Source organism: Chelon labrosus (genome assembly GCF_963514085.1).
Source record: "Chelon labrosus genome assembly, chromosome: 7".
NCBI classification, from domain to species: Eukaryota; Metazoa; Chordata; class Actinopteri; order Mugiliformes; family Mugilidae; genus Chelon; species Chelon labrosus.
The window spans coordinates 12,018,922-12,032,568 of NC_140343.1; positions in this window are offsets into that span (position 1 = coordinate 12,018,922).

The window sequence follows — 13,647 nt, forward strand, 5'->3', positions numbered from 1 at the left end:
GGGAGGGAACGGAGGAGGAAAAATGTAGATGGGGAAGGGGGGGTGGTCACTTAAAAAAAAAAAAAGAAAAAAGTGTAGGGGTCTTACAGACATTTGCCGTCATTCTTCCTGCCCACTTTTTCATTTACGCACTTTTCTGTCCATTCAGCACAGATGAGGGGTTTCACAGGGAGAGGAAGGAGGAGGTGGGTTTCAAGGGACCACACCCTCGTTGAACCCAGTGGCTCCGGTTCACCGAGACCTGCAGAAAGTCGTTTGCGGAGCGCTATTCCTGGTTTGGACGGGGGAAATCTAATTTTGAACACTAAAGCAAAAGATGGAAATGAGAGAAAAATGGTTTTGATTTCTCCCTGAAAGAACCAACCCTCTGTTGACTGGCCTCTGCATTTGAAATCGCGTGCATGGTATTCCAGCAAGCAATTTGTAAAAAATAAGAAAATAGCCTTTATGTACACAACATGTAATTTCTCATTTATGCCAAGAAAATACCAGACCTGCCCATTGAGGTTTGTCAAGACATAATTTTAGCTGTTTGGTTCTGGTGCCACAGCTAGCATGGCAAACCCAGTGCCCTAATAGCATAAATACCGCTCTTGTAATGGTGCCTGGGGCATGTCTCATTTGGAAGTGAGGGAGACGGCACAGTGGAGTAGTACCTTTCCCCCCCGTAGCCAAAAATGTGCACACACACGGCATGGCAGCTTCAAGGCACTCGGATCATTAACCCCAACTAATCTACAAACATAATGCTTTTATATAATAATAATAATAAAAAATGCCTTTCCAGCTTAGGCATCCGCACAGCCATGCCATCTTAATTGAGCAAGCGTGATACCTTGTATTTGTGCGATGCAATGACGTGTGCATCCCGTCTCTCGGGTGTGTGCATGTGCACTCGTGTCACGGCGACAGACACGGGGAGGACATGACAGGAAGTGTGTGTGTGAGAACGTGAATGGGAGTGAATGGGTGATCGTCTGCGTTTGTGTGGTGTGACTGTGCCGGCGATGCAGCTCACAGCCTTGATCTAGACTCCTGCCTCTTTCTGACACCCGCTGAGCCCGATTCATTAATCAATAGGACAGATGAAGACAGACTCCTACTGAGCGGCGAGGAAAAAAAAAAAAACGGTAGCTTGCGTGCGTATGTGTGTGTCTCAGTGTGTAAGGAAGCTAGAATGCCCCCGGGTAGAACGTGGCAGACATGATGCAAACCTTCAAGGCTTCCTGCCCACACAGAGATCATCTGCACCGGATTTGCCTTCTTGTACCTCCAGAGAAAAAGTCAGACTCTATTAGATGATTTGCATAGACTGATGTGTTTGCCAGCGTGTTAACCCGAACCGTCGTCAAAGGATAAAATTATATTTCTGTGTGCAGGCACTGTTCTATTAAATTCCATAATTTTCTCTCTTTTTTTGCAGGGCAACTAATTTTGGAAATGTAAAATATGCACACATACGCACAAAAAAATAATAACAATGTGAAGCTGTTCTCTTTTACAATATGATACAGGCATTTTAAAGAGCACTGTCGGTCAGTTTCACCCTCAAATCAGAGCAAAATCTAAGGACCCGTTCTAGAAGTCTAATGTATTTTAATCCGTCTTAAGACAGTCAATTCAAAACAAAAAACAAAGATGAGGCAAATCAAGCCCGCTTGATGTTAATACCACGAACGTTTAATTATTTGGAATAGCGCATGCAAAGGCGTAAATGATCAAAAATAGTTCATTGGGTGTCATCAAAACTTCTGGTTTATTTACTCATCTGCAAAGCAGGAAAGTACGCATCACATCGAGTTCACATCAAAAACAACGAGAATTACAGCCATGCAGTGTGATACCATTAGTCACTGCTGCGTTTCTTTGTGAGTCAGGATGACTGGCAAGTTGGTCTTGAGAAAAGCTGAGATGCAAAACGTGTTCCTGTAGGTTACAGTACGACTCGTGCAGCGAATAGATCAATTCTGCAGTTGCTTGCTATTTAGGGCCTAGACGCGTAGAAATACTAGGAGGCTAGATTTGAGTTTATTTTGTTACTGGGGACGAAGAATGCTCGTCACAGGGGCCGTTCCTCCCACAGTGCTCAAATCCTGCAGAACGGCCATCAGTCATTGGGTGGTTTTGCCTCCTCGGTATACAGCAAAAGCGTTTTGTTTGTTTTCAATGTAACTTGTGATATTTGGCCGGGTCTCAGTGGCCCTTTGTTGGCCATTGTGCCCGAGATGAATGAATCCTTCTTCCAAATTTCATACAGAGATGCACTGTGCGAAGCCATAGAGACACCTTTGAGGCCGCTAAACCGATCTCCAGGCTAGAAGAGTCGCCACCAAGAATATGACAGTCTATATGAGACGCCACCGAGCGAGAATTCACCCTCAGTTTAAATGAAATTGTTCTATTATGCTCATCTCTACGTGTTTTTCTCTGCTATTGCAAACGTTACCATGAAACAGCCCACATACTTAATACAATCCCCCATCTCTTAGAACACTTTTAAACTGACTGCACGTGGAAATTAGCAAATTTGTGATAGCAATATAGACTCTAAACTGGGGAACAAACAATAAATAGCGCCTTATTTCTTTAGAAAACTAAACCTGTTGGATGGATGGATGCATGGTATTTGTCCTGCGGGTAATAATTTAGCAAAAGACGCGACCTGTGACTGCAAAGCATTCTGGTTTATTGATGCCAGAACTGAGAATCTCTTCCTCTAACTGCTGAACATCTGCGCACTATGGCAAAGATCAGCTTTTGATTTTAGTGACTCATACCAAAACCTATTGTTTACTCATAGAAGAAAAAAAAAAAAAAGTGTTTTTACCTGATAACATTCTGAGAATATCCTCATGTTACTTCACATCTACATCATGCAAGTCATTTACAGAAATGCAAAACATACATGTAGAAACTGTAGAGATGTGTGTCGCAGTAGTCGCATCTCTCTTTTTAGATCACAAAGTAAGTATGAATGCGCAAAATGACTACAGTGAGAACGCAGGAGGTTTTTTTAACAGTCTGACTAAGTTGCCCGTTTTGGTTGTCAACACAAAACCCTGTGTCACTTCTTAACCTGAGATGCCCTGATTGCATGGGCTCATTGTGTGATTTAACGTTGTATGCCTGACACGCAGACAAAGGAGCCCATGTAGGCCTCGAGGGGGCAGATGACAAACACTCCTAAACCATGGCCAGACATAATCCCCCCCCACCAACCCCCACCTCTGCCCGCCAAACCCCACAACATACGCAAAGTGGAGGGAGACTTATTCAGAGCACATTAGGGAGGTGAAGGGGGCCAGGCACTGGGGGACTCTCTTCATTTGACTGTCCTAATCATCTGAGACAACCCCTCCAGAGGCAGACCTTCCCGCCTACAACCCCCCGCCTCCTCTTCCTCCTCCTCCTCCAAGGCATGACCCAGACGCATCCAGGAACGTTTACAAGGGCAGGCGGCCATGAATTGGGGAAGCTGACCAAAATGAACAGCCCCCCTGGGAGCTGTAGTTTAATTGTCCATCTTCTTGGTCCAAATTAAACAAGCTCGAGTACATTCAAGTGTATACACACACACACACACACACAGAAACACAACACACCCCACCCTCCATCACCAACCCCGCTTTTAAGAGACTGGCACGTTCCACAGAGCACGCCATTGATGCAGAATGATGAGCGGGACCCCATTGTCTCGTTATATTGTCTTCAATTAGGGAGGAGATGATGGGAGACAATGAGAGGAGCATTTGTAATCATGAGCCTCCCAAATTCATGCTGAGAAACAGAACTTCATTATGCCCAATGGTCCCTCATTGACGATAAAAACTCTGAATATGTGTGGTTCATCCTTAGGAAGTTCTCGAGCACAAATGGCTCGGAAAGAAGTGAGTCACAAGGAAATACTGTGGGGGGTTCTGAAACTGAAGACAACAACAGATATGGGCAAAAGCAAATCCGTTATCTTCACGGCAAGTGAATAACAGGGTATCCAAAACAAAACAAAAAATAATAAAATGAAAAAACACAATCACACTCAATTACACCTCCTGTTCACTTACCTGAACTTCAAGTTTCTCAGATTCAGTTTTGAAAGCGAGAAAGTGTTTTAGAAAAAGAGCGTGGGGTTAAAAAAAAAAAAAAAAAGCTCACTAATAATACTTTAAGAGGAACAAAAACAACCTTAGCTCCGAGAACAGAAGCTAACGGGCCGTCTGCAGAAATGACACGTCTTTAAGAAAGAGAAACTGGAGAGCGCATTATCTGCATTTACCTGGAGAGCGTTCAGCTGAGAAATGACTCTAACCCGACATCTTGCAGGCTTTGCAGCGCACCGCGTCATTTAATAAAAAAAAAAAAAAAAAAAAAAAAATCACGTTCAACCGTAGGCCGTTGGGCTTTGATAGAACCATCCAACCGGACGAACGCGGCTTTCATAAAACTGTGCAAATGATTTCTTTCAACTGGGATCGTGGCGGGTTTTGTTCTCCATCGTCACCTAACCCACCACCCCACCCCACCCCACCTTCCCTCCCTCCCCTTTTCCTCACGGCACAAAGAGCTAATCTGAGACGAACACTCGCAGCAGCTTCGACACACTGTCAACGCAAAACTGGGGTGATTTTATGTTCTTCTTTATGCCATGTAAGCGAAGCATGAGGTAAAAAGCCATCGTCCGTGGAGGACAACAAAAGAGTTGGCTGCATATTTTCCTCACATGCACGCTACTGTGATTATATGCCGTGCTCCCTTTTGCTCTTCTACACCGTCAGTTGTTCTCTGACATGTACAGTATCAGAGAGGCACGGCATAGATCCTGGAAGGTTTTGATTTTGCCCATTTGCAGATGAAATCAGTCCGCAATGGGTGCCAGTAGGAGGGATATCCGTCAAGTCAAGCTGCCCTGGGGCCAACATCCTTTCCTGCAAGGCCCCATTCCCTTATCTGATTCCAGCAGACGGGGCGAGATGATGGCCATGCCAGCCAGAGCCTTTGATTTTTTAAGTATATCCCTCTGCTTTCACACTGCTTTATTGATCGCCGACAGACCTCATTTTGTTCCTCTGCGTTTGAGAATGCTCTATTTGTAATGTGATCATCCAGATGAGCATGGCAGAAGGGTGGACATATACTAATCCTCTTTCTCTCCCAGCCTCTGGTATTGTCTCTGGTGTTTTTTTTTGCGGATCGCCCCTGTCAAGTTTCTCGTCGCCTGAGGCTCAGAAGACCCTCCCTGACTTTTTTTTCTTCCCTTTAATAGGGAGGGGTCAGAATATAATCCTCACTTTGGAGTTGCTTTCTGTTAAGAACAATTGCGCTTATTCTCCCATTTGAAACAGGGTTAAATAAAATTAAACATGCATGACAAAAGCATGTCTCTCCAGCGCTCGTTCCTCCAAGCCATCCAGCAGCATCGATTCTCGGTTCATTCACAAGTGTTCCCAGCCACAGGCTTAACGTTAAACGTGCTCATCGACCTCTGCGGACTTGACACATTCCTCCGTGTTGAACAGCGCAACGCAACAGTACAGAATAGGGAGCATCTGCCTTGTCACTCCACCCAGATGGTAGCTGAAAGTATGCAAATTGGTTCATTAACCTTACAGTGCTGTAACCAGTGGGCCATGCAAAGGGCTCATTCCATTCGGATTTTCTTGAATTTTATTAACGCCCATTAATAACATCAGGAAACTTCTGCTAATGGCCTGAGGTGGTTTGCTGTGGTGTTATCAAGCAGTGTAGTAATTATACATGACATCCCTCTGATTAACACTCTTGTGATTATTACACCATGTCAGCTCATCTTTTCCCCCCCGTTTTGAAGACAGTCGCCCGTTTTCGTGGTTGGAAAATATTTTTATGGGGAAAGAAAAGAAAAGAAGAAGGGCAGAGCACACATCACAGCACTCCCCCCCCCCGAGTCAGACGAGCAGGTTTGGATCTTTAACCTTTGACAATAGAATGGCAGGAAGAAAAAAAAGAAGCAGGGAGGAGGGGGGGTGAAAACGTGAAAGGATCTGGGTTTTCATATGCCGTTTCCCCCCCCCCAGGTGCTGGCAGAGTGTGTGAAAAATTAGCTTGCAGTTTGTGTCGGCGTGTGGGAGCTGCCTGATGTGAGGGCTTGCACCTGGAGCAGGGAGGGGCACGCTAGGGGCCAAGGGTCACCTCGCGGGCTAAACAGGACTGAAATTCTCCCTCTTCCTAAGAAGGCCCGGTGACCCCTGCGGCTGCATCGCACAAAACGCGTCCCTCGCACGCTTCCTTCCCTTTCCTTCCTGTCCTAGTCACCTCCTTTTCTTTTCCTCCTCCGGAAAGGTACAGTAATCCATAACCCACTCAACTATCAGCGGCTCAATTATCCCTTCTGTTTCCCCATTTTCTCCCCTCGGTTGGAGATTCAAAAACAATTAACCTCTTCACAGCTGGGGACTTTTCCCAGGAAAAGGGCACGGTGGTAATTGAATGACTCCGCCATTTACATTCCTGACCATGACTTCACTCCTTCACGCATAAATCTGGTTACCGAAATCCTAATCTGTTGCTGTTGTGATTGTCCAATGTCATTATCATGGATGCCGTATTACCATGAAGACACAATTTCACTACAAGCATCATTTAAAGCAAATAATTTAGCAACATTTACGCAACACTCTTTTGACCTACTTAAATTTTAATCGATTTATGTTATTTGCGCTCCACACGTATTAGAAAATTATGCCTGCATGAGAGATAAATCCCTCAAAAGGGTGCTATTCTGACAAACCGATGCACTAGACTATTTCACACCAAGTGTCTATAAGCTACAGCGCATCCCCCCACATCCTCAGCCATCAATAAACTGTTCGTTATGGAAGGGCCTCCTATTCATCTCCAGGTAGAAACCTCAAAGCGTAGGAGGGAAGAACAGCTTGTTGCACCCATTGAACCTTTTTATTACTTCCCCCCTCAAAGGGTGGTGGCAGGAGAAGAGACAACCTCAGTCTCAATGATGCCACGAGACCCAGTCAGCTTTTAGGAGACGCACACAAAACAAGGGGCAGGATTTCAGCCGAAGCCCTGTGCAAATTTGTACTTCAAAACATCATATCTGAAGGAGATTACACCGCTGTGGATGTGGAGGGAGCTCATTCCAGCTGTTGGGGGATAATCTCCCAACAAACAACTTTATCATAAACGGACACGGTTGGGAAAAACAACTCGCCATTTCAGCTAGAAACCGCAGTGAGGTCCAACAAAGCCTGCGACCAGCCATTTTCTAAAAAAGCAAGCCACCTTACTATCTAGCTATCTAGCAAAAAGCCATATGATGTAACCCCTAGTCAACACACATCAAGATAACAAAGACTACTGAATGAATTTCGATAAAAAAAAATAAAAAATACACATATTGAAGCGTTTTCACCACCTCCCACCTCTAATTAGCGTTCTGTATTTCCTGTGGCTTGACTTCAGAGGCCACCTCGCCCTATGCCTCAACTCGAGGACGAAAACCGTTAGAAGAGCATGACACTAACAATGTCTTAAAGCCTCATTTGTCGAGCACAAATTATGTTTTGTTTTTGAAACTCCAGCGACAGAACCGTAGCTCGTTCGTGATTTGGTCGCTTTCTGGACCCTAATCGTTTTGAACGAGATAAAGAGCCGCACAGGAAAAACTTAAACGGGAAAGGAATCCAAGATCGCAGTCTCTTCTGCGTGGTACAGAAAAATTAGCAGCAGCGTTTTATCGCAATCAGTGTAACGCGTTTAAAAAAAGAGCCAAATAGCACGGCATGTGAAACTTGTGTTAATTAACCAGAGGCATTGCATATATTCTTACAGACGCTCGTCAGAACAACACGGCAAAGATCTCGCTCTCTCTCTGATACGCACTGAGACGCGCACAATAGAGCACAGAAGAAGTCTTTGATGTTTCCTCATGAGCGCGTGTGTGTGTTGCAGCGCCGTGAGTCACCCACAGTACATCCAAGATCCATACAGGCTACACAACGACAGCAGCACAGTAGCGATGAAACTGCTACCCTCGCACCACACACGGAGACACAAACAACATAGCGTGTCTTGATTATTGTGGATGAAGGGAAAGAAGGAAAGGCACGGGCAAGGCCAGCCAGGCCAGGAGGAGGACAAAAAAAAAAAAAAAAAAAAAAGAGGAGGAGGAAGAGAAGAAAAAAGAAAACCTTAAACAACTGGCTGCGCTCCAGACAGACTGAAACTTCTCTTGATCATTATGTGCAGCCTTCAGGTGTCTGTAGGCGATAGTTAGGTTGAGGGTGGTGGGATGATGGGGGGTGGCGGTGGTGGTGTGTGTGTGTGTGTGTGAGGGGGGGTGCTGCGTAGATAACACAGCAGCCAGACAAAGAGGGAATAAGAGGGCTGCCTACATACCACCAGCATCAAGGAAGGGAGGGTGGGAGGCGAGGGAGGGAGCAACAAGAAGAAAAGAGGAGGGTTATAAAAATTTGATTAGACGATCCTTCGCTGAAGTGACTTTCTGTGTCGGTTTGCCTTTTTTCTTTCTCTCTCTCTCTCTCTCTCTGGTTCCCCTCCCTACTCGCTCCTCCAGAGCGCGCTGCCTCAGAGAATGGGGCAGACAGATTTTATAGGTCCTAATTAAAGCCATCTGAAGCCTTTCAAAACATCAAATGGACCTGGTCCCAGACTCTTTGCCTCTGATTGTGCAGAAGGCACGGAAAATCAGAGGGCACCCATTTCTGTCTTTTTTTTCCCCCCCTATTCTTTTTTTTTTTTTTTGCTTTTTTGCTTTGACTCTCAAATTCTTTGCACTTCTCGACCCCCTTCCACTGACCCCGGCACCCCCTAATTTCCAATCAATAAAAGGGTTCAGTGGCTGACATGACCTCATAGGGTGGAATCCAATTCACTGGAATTTAAGAAATAATTTAACAAGTAACTCACTTGTAAAATAATAATAATAAAAAATAAAATAAATAAATAAAAAATTTTATTTTGTTTTATCATATGCTGCATTAGAAATGACACACATGCCGAAGATCCACCCTTAATCCGCCTGCAGGGTTAAAGTGTAGCGCAGCCCTGTTTTCGTGCGCTCCAAGTACTCCATTTCTTTCCTCTCCTGTCTCCCCCTCTTAATTGTCCTCATTGAGCCGTGTAGACCGGCTGCACAGCCAGCCTTGCACGGGGTCACCGGGTTTGCCGAGTGCTTTTTTATCTATACTTCATGCTATGGCGCTGCGCGGAGACAGCCACACATTCACAATGTGGAAATTCACACAGACGCACAAAGAAGGTCGAGAGAAAAATAAATAAATAAATAAATAAATAAATAAACTGAACCGAGCGTGCATCGAAGCATCAACTGAAGTCAAGTGTGTTAAACGTTAAAAGGCTGGGTGGAGGGTTTTAAATGTTTAATTCTCCTTCGAGTGGAAACAAAAAGGACAGAAAAGACCCGGCGCAAAAAAAAAGTAACACATGCAGCATTTAAAAATAAAGTCGACTGCAAATAGAGGATTAATGTAAATACTTTCAGGAACTATAAGAACTAATAAATATATCTATATCTATAAGAAGAGGGGAAATATAACGTCGCCTACTTACAATTCATTTCAACAACTTCTGGGCGTTATTGTCTCGCCGATGCGCCTCTCCGTTCTGGAGACGGAAAAAGTCTGCTGCTCCGGCGAAGCGCGGTCATTGTCGGCGACGGGATGGGTCAGCTTCGTCGGAAGGCAGTAAAGTTTGCTCAAGATAACACCTGGTCAGTTCTGCCGAGGACGGTGGACGTCCAATTCCGCCGGCGTCAGGTCTTCAATGATGCCTGCACTCGCCGGGATTGAGCGCTGAGAGGACAGGGAGCGCACAGAAAGACGTCATGTGAGTCAGGGAGAGGTGCGCCATTGGCCAGCCGGGGACAAGTATGATAAGGCTACTCCGTGCGCCATTGGCCCAGGACGCGAGCGGAGGCGCCTCCTCACTTGGCTGTGCGCAAGAATGCGAGTGCGGCTCAGTGTTCATAATTTTTAGAAGGAGGGTGGCGGGAAGGGGGGGTTGGGGGTGTTGGGGGGGGGCATAAGTAACAAATTGTTCCCATGATTTTATGCTTTTAATCATCGATGGAGGGAGAAATACACACTTTCCGTTTCCTCGCTGTGTAAGAGGAATGGATGAAAGATGTCTGGTGAGTTTACATGTCAACTTTTGAGTGGCTGTCATCGTGGGGGATGTGGAGCTTTCACCCTAATGAGATCGAATGTGACACTGAGGCTTATTCGTGTTGACTGGACGTGGCAATATTGAGTAAACATGGCAATAGAAATCAGTTTGGAAACATCATCTACAAAGACAGGAAGAGGTCACTGTACACAATAATGTGGCAGTTTAATATGCTGATGAAACGTGAAACACTTTCTTTCCACAAACTGACACAGTTTTTATTGGTTTGTTTTTATTTTAACGTTGCTCCGTTCGTTCGGAAACATGCGGCGCCGCTTTAAAGTTTTGAATATACAAACATCTTTTGTGCTTGGGGTCGTTGTCTTGCTGCATGACCCAGTTTCTCACAGGTTCTCAAGATGTCCTGACGTTTTCTTTTTTAAAATTTGCTAGTATTTATTCGTCCATCAGTGATGGCAAGCCGTCGTGGCCCAGGTGCGGGACAGGGAATGCAGCGTTGTTTCATTTCAAACCATTCTACTTTGGTCTCATCAGTCCACAAAACCCTCTCCCAATAGTCTTCAGGCTTGTCCACGAGATGTTAAAAAACTGCAGACGGAGAGCAGTATCTTTGTTAGAAATTACCCCGGGTTCCTTTTTGACCTCTCTGACTATTATGTGTCTCGCATTTCGAGTGATCCTTGTCGGTCGACCGGTCCCGTGGAGGCTAACAGTCGTTTTAAATCTACTCCATTTCTTCATAATCTGACATTGAATTTGTGGATACTGTACTCTTTAGTTTAGAGATGGTTGTGCAACCTTTTCCGAGCCGTTTCCAGGAACAACAACTTGTTTTCAGAGGTCCTCAGAAAGCTCCTTTATCTGCACCATCATACACTCCCACAAACGTGTGTTCCGAGATCGGTCTGTGACAAATCCCTGACTTTTTTTTCAACAAAACGGGGCACTGAACACCACCTGAGTCCCATTTCACTGACTGGAAACACTTCTAAAAGAGAGGGACTCTAATTTGGCCTTGAAATAAACTAGTAATCCGAGAGGTTCACTTACTTTTGCACCTCATAGATATCTAATATTGGCTCCTTTTCCTGAATAAAAGAATACGCAAGTATAATCCAGTTTCATGTGCTTGATTTTGACTTGTTCTCCGTCTGTAGAAGATTCTGAGCGGCGCAAGTACTTAAGTAGCACTGTAGCTCTGTGAACTCAAAACACATTTATCCAAAAAAAAGGTTCAAAAAAGGCAACTGGACTTGTAGAGTTTTTTGAGAAGGCGTTTCACCACTCATCCGAGTAGCTTCTTCAGTTCTGAACTGAAGAAGTGAAGAAGCTACTCGGATGAGTGGTGGATATACCATGACCTGGATGACTGAGAACCTTCACAGTCAACACACATTCATATTTGTATCATACGGTTTAATTTGTTGCATAGTTTTCCTGTTTGATTCGCCGGATGATGAACTGAAGCTGGTTCTTCTGGATTATATTAATACTGATGGGGCTCGAATGCAACTCATTTTCACATGCAAATGATAAATCCTGAAAAAAAAAAATAAGAGGAAGGATTGCAAGCGGTTAAAGAAAACCCCTGATCCCCCGATATAAATCATAAAGAAATATGCAAATGACACATTTTCACTCAAACTTTTAAAAAAGGAAACTAGTATTTAATTAACCATATAGCTTGAAAAGACCGATCTTTACAGTAAAAGTTTGATCCTATAACACACATGCTGCTGATTGAAAGGAGTGGATCCAACCCAGGTGCTGTTGTAGCAGCAAAAGGATGTCTTATTATCTTTCTACGTGTATAGAAACAAAGCCACATGATACGTTTTACGTATTTATGGCCGCTTTTATTTCCATGTTGATTTCCTAGTTGGCCTTCACAGAGGGCAGTAACACATAAAAGAGCATCCTCTCTGTGTCTCTCTCTGGTTCTCTGGAGTATGGAGACAGAGGAACTCAAGGTTCTGTATGGGTGGGAAATAGAGCGCATGTAATCTGGAGCACGCATCTTCCCCTGCTCAGGCTGCAGCATTAAATCGATATTCCGCAAAGCTTTCTCTTGTTTTCACATTCACTTGACTGCCGCCGTGATGCGCCGCGAGGGTCGAGCAGCCGCTCCCTGATTTTTGTGGCACTTGCTCCCCCTTCCCTGTTCTTCCTCCTCCACCTCCTCCTTCACTTCACTTCATTTCACTTCACTCCACAGCAGACACCCTCATTTGGATGGCTCCAAGGCGATGCGCCCGTTCCATTTGTCTCCTGCGTTAACGGGAGGCGGCAGGAATAAGGCGACGCGTTATCTCGACACAAAACATTATCTCCGCCTTGCTCCTCCAGCACCGTGAAACAATGATTATTAACTGCTCGAGGAGCATGTTCGGGGGTTTAAAGGCTTGTCGCCACACTTAAGAAACACGAAGTGTATTGCACAAGGCAACCCCGTGCACAAGATTTTTGAATTTTTTTTGGCTGAACATAATGCTTCCCCTTTTCGTCACTTGTGAGTACTTTCACTACTGGTTTGGCTGTCGCCCTGGGGGAGTATGGCTAACGGCATTATGACTGGACGTGTGACAGCGGCATTTTACCAGAAACCAGCCTTGCACTTCCTTTTCAAGATTTAAAAAACCTGTCGTGTAGCATCATCCCGGTGAAAGACACTGCGTTACGCATTCGTACTCTCACGCGTTCTCTCACACTCGTCGTTATGAAAGCAAAACCCTGCCTCTGCAAAATGGGTCACCCACTGCAGTCACTTTATCTCAGCAAATGTATTGTGCCTGTGTGTGAGTGGTAGACATGCGCATGTGTGATTACACATCAAAGGCAAGACTCCAGTGTTCGAGCACGGGTGTCTTTGCTGAAACAGGACTTGAGCAAGTCAAACCATTGAATGTTTTCGAGGATTCAAAGCATCTGTGATACAGTTAGCTCGGAGAGGCAAAATGTCAGTCCCTCTTTAATACCTTCAAACAGCCAAGAGGAAGGTGCTCTCACTCTTAAAAACTCCAGTGGCATCATTTTTATTCTACCGCAGCTCCCTGCACGCCTTACACAACTGCGGCTTCAGCCAAACATTTGAACACATAGGATTTCCTCCAAAGACAGAAAAAAAAAAAAAAAAAACGATTCACCCTTGGTTCATGTGCAAAGATACACTGTCAGGCTAATATAGACACAGACACTTGGAGATATATACCCATTTGAATTTGAGCTGTGGGGTTCAAAGCGGTGCCATTCAAAGAGGGAAGACAGCTCTGCGCTGGCGTCTTATAGACCCATCACTGCGCGAGCTAATCTGCGCCGTGTTCCAGCCCTATATTTAGCCCAATGTTTTGTGAACACTTAGCATAATTCGCTGAGACGAAAGGAGCTTTTCAAAGCTGTTAACCTCATCTCTTTAAAACTCATTTGGAGTTTTTCAGCTGTGCATTCCAAAACACCTGTTCTCGCCTTTGTTGTCCTTTGAATGCTCTCCCT